This window comes from Alligator sinensis, unplaced genomic scaffold (genome assembly GCF_000455745.1).
Source record: "Alligator sinensis unplaced genomic scaffold, ASM45574v1 scaffold442_1, whole genome shotgun sequence".
NCBI lineage: Eukaryota > Metazoa > Chordata > Crocodylia > Alligatoridae > Alligator > Alligator sinensis.
Window position 1 is genome coordinate 3,872,014 of NW_005841829.1, and position 11,295 is coordinate 3,883,308.

Sequence of the window (11,295 nt, forward strand, 5' to 3'; positions counted from 1 at the left end):
ACCCTCTAGCCAATTCGCCACCCACCGGACTGTGTAGTCATCCAAGTCACAGCCTCTTAACTTGTTCACCAGTATGGGGTGGGATACCGTATCGAAGGCCTTCCTAAAGTCTAAGTATACGACATCCACCCCTACTCCTGTGTCCAGGTGTTTCGTAACCTGGTCATAAAAAGAGACTAGATTAGTCAGGCACGATCTGCCTGCTACGAACCCGTGCTGGTTTCCCCTCAGCATAATTTGTTCTGCCGGGCTCTCGCAAATGTGAGCCTTGATAATTTTTTTAAAGACTTTGCCAAGGATGGAGATGAGACTGGCCTATAGCTGCCCAGGTCCTCCTTCCTCCCCTTCTTGAAAATGGGGACCACATTGGCCCTTTTCCAGTCCTCCGGGACTTGGCCCGTTGAGGAGTTCAGCCTTGTCCCCCCTGTCCGTCACCAATTGGAAGACAAGAGTGCGACTCAGAAAGATCTTGACAGATTGGAAAGCTTGTCTGGAGCTAAGAAGTTCATTGCTGACAAATGCAAGGTGCTACACCTCAGGAAGAATAATCAAAACCACAATTACAAATGGATGCCTTCTGGCTAGATGGCAGCACCGCAGAGAAGGATCAGGGAGTCTTGGTAGGTCAGAGACTCAATATAAGTCTGCGCTGTGATGCAGCTGCAGAAAGGATGAATGCAGTTTTGTGATGCATTCATAGATTTATTAGGTGCAAGATATGGGAGGTAATGGTGCCTCTCTACTCAATGCTGGTTGGGCCTCATCTAGAGTATTGTGTGTAATTTTCGGCTCCACATTTTAAAAAGGACATGGAGAAGTTAGAGAGGACCCAGAGGTGGATGACAAAAGGCTTTGGAAGGCAGGTCATATGAGGAGAGGTTGAAGGAAATAGGTATGTTCATCTTGCAGAAAAGGTGCTTAAGAGGGGACATGATAACAGTCTTCAAATACCTGAAGGGCTGCCATAAAGAAGAGGGAAAACATATTTTTTGTCTTGCTGCAGAGAGGAGGACAAGTACCAATGGCTTGAAGTTGCAGCAAAGTAGGTTGGGATTGGATATTAGGAAAAACTTCTTCACTGTTAGAACAGTGAGGCAGTGGAATAGACTGCCCGGGGAAGATATGGACTTTCCATCATTGGAGATGTTTAAGAAGAGGTTGGACAGGCATCAGTCAGGGATGATTGAGATATAGCTGTGTCTATGTTCTCCTGTGGGTAGAAACCATGTTTCTGGGCTTTGCTTGTTTCCACATGGGGCTGGGAAGGAATTTTTTCCCTTCCTGCTGCTATGTGAATCAGGGTTTTTTTAAGCCTTCCTCAGAAGCATTGGATGTTGGCTGCGGCCAGGCTGGGGATATTGACTGGGGTGTGCCAATGCTTCTGCTGTGACTTAAACCCAGAGGTTCCCGACTCAGGGTCAGACAGATTGCCATATTTGGGGTCACAAAGGAATTTTACCCTATGGTCAAATTGGTATGGACTGTGGGGGGTTTTGTTTTACTCTAGGAGGAGGCATGCCACTATTCTTGGGGTCTCTCAAGCATATTTTAACAACCTTTGTAGCAGCAGAACAATGACTGCTGTGGTCTTCCTGTTTTACCTGTGGCAGATTACAGTGTTTTGTCCTGTGGTTTTTTAGGGCTGATTGTGTAGTTTGGCAATGGGTTAGAAAATGGATTTGAATAGGGTGGTTTGGATAGAGATGATCTTGCCTCAGGCAGGGGGTTAGACTAGATGACTTCTGGTGGTCCCTTCCCTACTGCTCTATGATTCTGTGATCTGTGACCCTTATTCAAATCAAAATGAAAGTGAAGTCAGTAAGAGTCTGGTTTAGCAAAAGTCAGGATTTAGCCCTTTCCATTCAAGCAGGAAAGATTTAAATTCTAGACTCTGTTATCTTTCTTAATTGTATTGTTGTTCCCAGTAATTTTTGACCCTGGACAATAATTTTATCCTGGACATTTATCATCCCAGACACATTTTTTTAAACCTTTGTCAAACATAGCCAGCTATTTTTTCTTCTTATGCTGTCCAAGGTTTTTAATTTAACAGGCCACCACTGTTGTGAATTAATTTTGTTATCTTAAAGATTTTCCTCATAAATAGCCATAATAAACAAAGGATTCATTTGTAATCTGTCTTGGGTTTTTATGTGTATATACACACACACACACACACACACACACACACACACACGCCTTACATCCCATACATATGTAAGGCTAGCTAGCATATATACCCATATATATAATATGGGTATCTATATACTAGCTAGCCTTATATATGTATGGGATGTAAAGCTAGCAAATTTGAAGGAGAACTGAGTTCTGTTTCAAATTATTTTGGTAAAACTAGGCAAAAGAGGAGTGGAGATGTTTAGAGAAATGAGAATTTCATTTCTGGCTTTGAGGATGGTATAGTTTTGAAGGAATAAAAAAATTGAAATGGCTTCACAATATTTTAACTGCTCCTTTAAGATGTGTTTGCTCATTAAAAAGAATCTTATGAGTTTCCTGTTATTAATATTACCATTACTAATTACTGTCCTCTTTCAAGGAACTGGATGAGAGACAATGAGGACTATAGTCTATTCCACCTATTAGGCACATAAGTAGATTTAGATAGCTAAATGCAATTCTGTTCCACTCAATCTGAGTACTTGCAAAGTGGTTAATAGAAAAGGTGGGTGAGTCTTTTTCTTCCTCACTTCAATTTTTCTTACTCAGTCTTAAGGACAAGATGATTGTGTGTTACAAAGTAGATGTATTAAAGTATGGCTATCCAGCTGGCAACAGCAGCCAGAGTCTCTGGGCTCCTCCTCCCTCCACTGGCTTCCACTTCCTGCCCCTACCCTAGGGAGCAGGGTAGTGCAGCATGGGGAGCTGAGGGTGAGCCTGGACTGTGAAGGCATGCAGTGTATCTGGGGGGAGGGTGCACAGTGCAGGTGTGGGAGGGTTCCCACACAGTGCTGAGGGGGGGACACCCACATGGCATGTGGTTCAGAGGAGACTGTAGCTTTGGCCACTAGCCACTTAGAAGTTGCACAGCCCTGCATTAAAGGATTTTCAGGTGGTCAAGCAGGGTGGAATAGAATTGTTGTTAGGTGCCTAAGTCCATTTAGACTCCCAATTGATTAAATAAAATCTGCACTAAATGGTTTGCTGTCCCTATTAGTCTGGAGACATCGGAATATATGTCAGTGGTAAAAATGAGGACTATTCCTTGCCCACCTATGAATCAAAACCTGAAGATATTAGACATATTGCATGTGCTGAGGCAGAGGAAAGCTTGTTGGCTATCTCTTGCTTAGATGTATAAGACAGATAGAGGGGATGGGTTGGATAGCCACCCTTTTCAAATTTCAAGGGATAAGCCTCGGGCTATGGCTTTTCCTTATCCTAGACAAGACTCAGCTTTTGTGATAGAGCGTTGCATTCTTTGGCACCACTCCAGGGTGACCTGATAAAGACTTGACTGAAGAAGTAGCATGTATGGGGCTGAGATCATTCAAGGAGGCACTTTCAGTTGGGAAAGACTATGGGGCAGCTAAGCTTTGTTAGTCTTAGAAGAAACTTGAGCTAGTTTCAAGAGCTGCTGTCTGAGTCCAGGACAAGAGAGCACTTAAGGGGCAGAACTGCTGGATTTCTGATTTCAGCTGTTTTCTACATTTCTGGATTTAAGCTGCATGACAGGACTGTGACCAGAGGCCACAACACCCCTGGGATTTTATATGTTGTTTGGTTTTCTCATGATTCGTGTTCAAAATAAACCTGGGAGCCCAGAGGTTTGGTGTTCTTGTTTTCATTTTTCTTTCACTGACCCTTGTATGAACTTTCTCTTTAGTTGGTCAGACCCTGTTGAGCCTATGCCCAAGACTCCGCTTATTTCCACTACTATAATTTCATTGACTTTACAAGGAGGGAAAAGTAGGCTCCATGTCTTCTTCAGGAGCTGGGAGAAGCTCTGAATGTTTCATGTTCACATCAAGACGTGAACCACAGCCCTAATTTTATTCTCCAAGACTTTTAACACCAGTGGCAGATTACAGTTATGATGAGGAATGTTAAAAACCATTTCTGTGACAAGGGATATTTCAATAGTCCAGAATTGTCCCCATGTTGGAGAACATTGTGAGTTTACTGAGATAAAAATAAAGATTTCGGTACAGAAACTTTCATTTATTTATTGTGTTTTTTCCCCACAACATCTAATGACAGGTCAAATCATTCTTCAGTTTTTAGGAGACACTTTTGTAACAATATTAAAATCAATCATGAACTTTCTAATTGAACTGTTTATATATTACTGTTGTGTCACAGTTACTACCCTGCCTCAAACTTTTTGTACCTTTCAAGCCACCTCTTCTCCTTTATAACTGTATTACAGTAACATCTAATAGAATTTCATTGTGCTAGGTGCTATACCATTGTGACAAGAGATGGGGGTGCATCTACATAAGACACTTACTGCACATTAGCCTAATAACACTGCACAGTAGCATGGCAGTTAATAGCCTACTGTGCAGTGCAGTGTTATTAGGCTAATGCGCAGTAAGTGTCACAAAAAAAATTGTGCACTGGTGCTAGTGCACAGTAACTCTAGTTACTGCACATTTAGTTAGTACTTTATTAAGCTAGTACTAAACTAAATGTGCAGTACCTAAGGCGCTTTAATGAACATGTGGACATGCTCAGGATGACAGAAAAAACTGGTGTTACAGGAAAACGATAGATAGATAGATAGATAGATAGATAGATAAAGAGAACTGAACCACAGAGAGATGAATAGGTTTCTCTTGAGGAAAGCATTTAATTTTTTTGTCACTACTTGTTGCTACCTATTTGAGAAGATCATCAAGGAGCACATCTGTGATGGGCCGGCATCGGGGATTATGCTCAAGGGCAACCAATATGGTTTCATTAGGGGCAGGGCATGTCAGACCAACCTGATTGCCTTTTACGATCAGGTCACAAAAGCATTGGATGCAGGTGTCGCAGTGGATGTAGTCTTTCTGGACTTCAGCAAGGCCTTTGACACTGTCTTCCACCCCATCCTCATTAAAAAACTAGGCGACTGTGACATCGATGCCTACACAGTCAGATGGATTGCAAATTGGCTGAAGGGTCGTACTCAGAGGGTGGTGGTGGACGGGTCATATTCGACCTGGGGGGAAGTGGGCAGCGGAGTCCCCCAGGGCTCGGTCCTTGGGCCCGCACTGTTCAGTTTCTTTATCAGTGATTTGGACGACAGGGTGAAAAGCAACCTGTTCAAATTTGCTGATGATACCAAAATCTGGGGTGAGGTGGGCACGCTAGTAGGGAGGGAAAGACGGCAGAAAGACCTGGATAAGTTGCAAGGGTGGGCTAACAAAAACAGGATGCGTTTCAATACGGACAAGTGCAGGGTGCTGCACTTGGGCAGTAGCAACCAGCAGCACACTTATCAGATGGGAAACTCCCTTCTTGAGAGTACGGAGGCAGAAAGGGATCTTGGAGTCATCATTGACTCCAAGATGATCATGGGCCGACAATGTGAGGTCACGGTCAGCAGGGCTAACCGGACCCTATCGTGCATCCACAGGTGCATCTCAAGTAGGTCCAAGGAGGTGATCCTCCCCCTCTACGCGACACTGGTCAGGCCACAGCTGGAGTCCTGTGTCCAGTTCTGGGCACCCCACTTCAAGAGGGATGTGGACAACATTGAGAGGGTCCAGAGGAGGACCACCCGCATGATCCGGGGACAGCAAGGCAGACCCTACAATGAGAGGCTACGGGACCTGAACCTGTTCAGCCTTCACAAGAGAAGGCTGAGGGGGGACCTGGTGACTGTCTATAAACTCACTAGGGGGGACCAGAAGGGTTTGGGGGAGACCTTGTTTCCCCTAGCGCCCCCCGGGATAACAAGGAATAACGGCCACAAGTTGTTGGAGAGTAGGTTTAGATTAGACATCTGTAAAAACTACTTCACAGTAAGGGCGGCTAGGATCTGGAACCAACTTCCAAGGGAAGTGGTGCTGGCTCCTACCCTGGGGGTCTTTAAGAGGCGGCTTGATGCCTACCTGACTGGGGTCAATTGAGCCCAGTTTTCCTCCTGCCCAGGCAGGGGGTCAGACTTGAAGATCTACAAGGTCCCTTCCGACCCTACTTCTATGATTCTATGATTCTATGTCTTGTTCATATTGAGCTGGAACCACCACCCTCCCTTTTTGAACCTCAAAGCTGAAATCCCAACCTGGATGTTCCTTGGTCAGACCCACCTGCTATAGGTATACAAAATGCATAAGTAAAAGTGCTGCTTCACAAGGTCCTTGATACTATTTTTGACCAGGCTTCCATCAAGTATGAGATTTCCTCATTATTCCATAAACCCCTTTGCTCCATAAACCCCTCTGGACTCATTATGTAGCCGTCTGTTTTCAGTTAGTCTCACAGGGCAGGCTTTGTGCATTCCTGAAGCCGCAGAAGCTGAAACAAAGTATTACATTTGTCACTGTATCATCAATATCTCTCATCTGTAACACACGTAACAAAACATGTTGGGACAAAAATCATCCCCACCGACTTCATGACTTCATTATAGCATGCATGGACTTGTACCATGAGTTTTATCCTCTTGAATGAGAAGCCACCATTTATAGTGCAGCCATGATCTATAATAGCTTCCTATTCTGATCTTTCTATTGATGCAACAAACAAGAACAGTTAACTCAGATTTCTAGCATATGTTTCCAAGATGAGGAAAGGTTCATTTTACAGCCTACTGCTCTATTCCCTGTGCAGTGTTTTACTCTTTGCCTGACTGAAACATTCCAAAGGTCCTATTAGCAAAAAGACCCAGAAATATAACTACATTTTGACTTTCTATCTCCATTTAGAAATCTCCCAAACTCCAAGGTTCCTCTTGCAAAAGCCTGACTTCTGTAACTGAACCTATGTAAGAAGGCTTTGACACAATCTTCCATGAGGCATGAGACAGTGCTTATGCTAAATGTATATGGCATTGTCCAATAATATTATCTCTATGAACAAACACCTGTGTTGTTGGATACAGGGAGATACTCTGCATGCTTGAACATGTAGTTACCCGATTCACTCATGCAAATACCTGTTGTAGGTGCAAACTGATGTTTCTGCAGATTTTACTGGGTTTGGTTTTCAGTATTGGCCCATAAATTATTTTAGTTTACTTTTCAGATATATAAGCTTCAATGTTAGTAGTGATCTGCTTATGAAGCACCCTCAATCTTACCTGTAACCAGCACTGCACTTTTCATTACATTAATCAGAATGGTCCCACTGTTACTGGATGCTAACCCAGTTGTTGTATCCACCTGTTGCCTCTTGTCTGATATGACAGGGACTTTTTCATTTTATATGTATATAGTATCTGGTACAATGGGGTCCCAGTTCCTGATTGATTCCAGCAACAATGGATTCATTGCATAACAGGAGAAATTTCCATCTCATGTAACACAACTTTACTGCTATACACTTGAGACAAGGCTTTATAACAAAGCAAGTCTCCCAACTCCCACCATCTCCATGCTTCCATGACAGCAGCAGTGGTAAATAATTGTTAATGGTTAAAAAAGAGTGAAATGGAGTGACAATGGTAAAAGACAGACAAAAAATTAAAAGGTGCATTTTCTTGTCATCCTCATGAAATTCCCTCTTATGAAATTAAGGAAGAAAAATGGTTCATTTGTTGCTGAGATGCTGCCCATCTGTGTCTGTGTCTAATCACAGTTAATTATAAAGAGCTGAGCTTCTGTAATAGTCCAGGTCCCAGAGCTCTGGAAGGCCCATCATGTTATTCTATAGCTTTCATTGCCAACTTTTGTAGTTGCCTCTTTCTATTATCAAGGACCAATAGGTAGAGATTTTACAGGATCCCTGGCAAGCAACACAAAGTAGCCCAGCTTAGTGCTAAAGCAATGACTAATCAGAATATCCCATGAGGAAGCTTTGCAATAGCTCTTGTAAGGGTAATGAGGACAATTTTCACAGCTGTGACATTTTAAGCCAAGCAAAATGTAAGCAACATTTTTTCCAGGCAAAAGTGCACAGTAGGTAAAGGGCAGCTCCAAAACAAAAAGGATTTTTCCAGATGGGATGCATGGCACCATGAATGAGCATATGATTAGCAGCAACGTTTGTGTTGTTTTATCATAAGGCTAATAGCGAAATTCTATTAATTGCTGAATGCTGTTTTGTTTGGCAAATACAGGAAGCAGTTTACATGGCTACGCAGTGCTCTGGTTCACAGTCCCTCTGAAATAGTATTATTGTAACGGGATAATACTGATTAAGGACAGTTCCCTGAGGAAGGAGGGCCTTTTGATGATTGAGTCATTTCCTTTCTCTGCTCAACTTCAGTAAGATAGTGCTTCTCTCACCACAGACACACACCCTTTGTATCCACAGAGTTCTTCAGCAGGGAGTTCAAAAGCGCACGCCCTGGCTTTAGATGTAAGTGCTTGAGTTAAGGGGTCTACAGAATGCAAAAGAGTAATGACCTGTAGAAATATGTCACACTTAGGTGTTCTGCTGTCACATTTCACTGAAGAATTTCAATACACTTTTCTCAAGCAATTAAGCCTCAAAATATAACTGTGGGACATTTAAGTAACACTCTTGTTGTAGTTTAAATGATTTGCCCAAAGTTATATTGTGGGTCAATGGCAGAGTTTGCAGTGGAACTAGGGATGAAATCCTGACTGTGCTGAAATCAATACAAGGTTTTCTAGTGCATTCAATGAAACCAGATCTTTGCCCCATATGTCCCAATGGCCAGTCTCTGGTCTAACCACTGCATAACTCAGCTTTTTAATTTTGTATACGTCACCATATAAGAAAGAAATCTTCTCTCCCATGAAGTTGTTTAAGCTCCATGTAGCATACTTTTTATTAGAAAGCTAAGATTTAAAGAATCTTTCTTTTAAAAACAAAACTGATAAGCTAGTTAATATGAATTTTCTACCCCTTTTTGCTTGTTAAATTTCTAGAGGCAAGCAAAGGCATAAATGTAGAAGTAGTGAGAACCTTTTCATAACATGCATTTGTTAAACTATACAGAGATAATATCAAAGGATAACTCCCTGAGAACATCCTGAGATATAAAATTACTTACCTCAGAAAGAGGGTTGGGAAAATGCTGGCCAGATCCCCAGGTCAGCTTCACTCACACTCGGCACACCTAAGCAAAAAACACTTTTTCCTGCTTTTGATCATGGGTGAGGGCAACTTTAGATCCTGGTATAACTCAGGGAATCCAAAGGGCTGCTCTTAGTTACAACTGCAACAGAGTCCTGCATGTTATTGCCTTGGTCAAGGATCAGGCCTCTCTTTACATCTCCCCATCTCCTCCACAACATGGCGAGCTGTCTAAGTGTACTGAGTATTTAGGAATCCTCAGGCACCCCCTTAGGGTTACCTTGCGGCTGAAGCAGCACCAAATGACTAGAATCAGGCTTGAGAAGAACCCATTGTATTTAAACAAGAGTCATGGTTAAAAATATGTTACTTACCAGATGTCAGAATCTGCTCTTCTCCTCCTAGTACTGCTGATAGTCCCATGGTTCATATACTCTCTGGACAAGGTTCTTTTCTGCTACACTTGTGCATAACTGGAGTAGTTCCATTGCAGTCAATGGAGTAAAACCAGTATAAAATTGAGGTAAGTATGGGGAGCAGCCCACTCTTCAATGTACTTTGGCACTAAGTTCCAGAATTAGTCTGCCAGCAACGCCTTAACTCATGAATGCAGAGGTTGGGCTCACCTCCTACAGTACTTGAAGTCTGTCACCGAACCCATTAAGAAAGGGATGCTCAAGCCTCAGCCTGTGGGCCAGATCCTATCTCCAGTGCCATGTCATCCAGCCTGCGGGGCTTCCCACAGGTCTGAAAATGTGGCAGTAGTAGAGCGGTGGCATTGTTTCTCTCCTGCTACATTTCCAGACCATGGAAGAGCCTGAAGCCCTACACTAGATCAGTCATGCAGGGTACCACGGCTTAATCCTGGCATTTGGGGCCAGATGGGGGTGGTATGGGGCCTGATCCTAACAAATGGGACTGGGTGGGAGTGGTACAAGTTGCCAGGGCCCAATCCTTGTGTGCAGGCCTGGGCAGGGGTGTTTCAGGCCACCTGGGCCTAGCTCTGGCCTTCAGAAGCAACATGGAGGCAACACAGGGCCTGATCCTGGAATGTGGGGCTCAATCTAGCCCATGGACTGGCCCCACTCTACTCATCTGGCCCACAGGGCCAAAGATTAAGCACCACTGCATTAAGACATTAGTCTTCGTAGCCCAGACAATCTAGGAAGCTCTTTTGTATTAGGAAGTCAGGCTTATTTTTTTCTGAAAAAAAGTTCTGAATTGTTGGAAAAAGATTCCAACCCTGGAGAGTGAAGTTCCTACCCGCTATACAAGATACCTATAGCAGAAGTAGAAACTCAGCCTACTTTGCCCCAATGTGCCTTAACCCTGACCTCACTGGGCCACTTCCACAAATGACAGCCTGGTTAATTTCTCCATTAAGCCTTTAACTTCGTTATTAGCAATCAATCAACCCAATTGCAGTGCTAGGTTCTGGGATGTAGATACTAGGCGTGTTTACACAAGACGCTACTGTGCACAGTGCCGGATTTAGGCTTAAGCTATTTAAGCTACAGTTTAGGGCCTCACAATATGAGGGGCCTCTAAATAAGAAAAAAAAGGACATTTTCATTCTATTATGACAAATATATATATATGTGTGTGTGTGTATATATATATATATATATATGGTTTAACAATAGCTATTCATATTAAGTTCATAAATTTATGCGGAAATAACTGCCTGGCAACTGACTCCCCAGTCCAGCCCAGCCCCTGGCTTGTTTACTTTTCATTCCATCCAGGAAGAGCACACACCAACTGCTGAAGCTTCCTTAGCTTGACGAAGGGTTTTTGAACCCGAAAGCTTGCTTAATAACTATTCTCCAACTATTTGGGTTGGTCTAATAAAATATATCAAATTCACCCAAGGAACCTTGTCTGCCTATATCCTTAGACCAACACGGCTACAACCTAAACCCCTGCAACATGGAAGATATCGAATTCAGCCGTCTGAAATGGAAACTGTACAACATAAAAAAGAAAGAAGCCAGACTCAACAGCGACATATATTTTCTAAGCCTTTGCAAGAAACACAACTTCATTCTCTGAGGACTAAACATCTACAATCTCCTGACTACTACACACAACTCCAAATATGCTGCACAGCTATGCAGAAGAACTTCAGAGAAAATTAGAAAT

General features: G+C 43.0%; 1 long non-coding RNA gene across 1 annotated transcript in view; it reads right to left on the reverse strand.

Moving 5' to 3' along the window:
* LOC102373939 overlaps positions 1-9,638 on the reverse strand; it is a 13,586-nt gene extending 3,948 nt beyond the window's left edge. The window contains exons 1-2 of the long non-coding RNA XR_322787.2: positions 9,528-9,638; positions 6,258-6,465 (exon numbers count right to left, since the gene is read on the reverse strand). This is a non-coding gene — a long non-coding RNA (uncharacterized LOC102373939). The remainder of the gene's footprint in view (positions 1-6,257; positions 6,466-9,527) is intronic.
* Between the last annotated feature and the right edge of the window lie 1,657 nt (positions 9,639-11,295).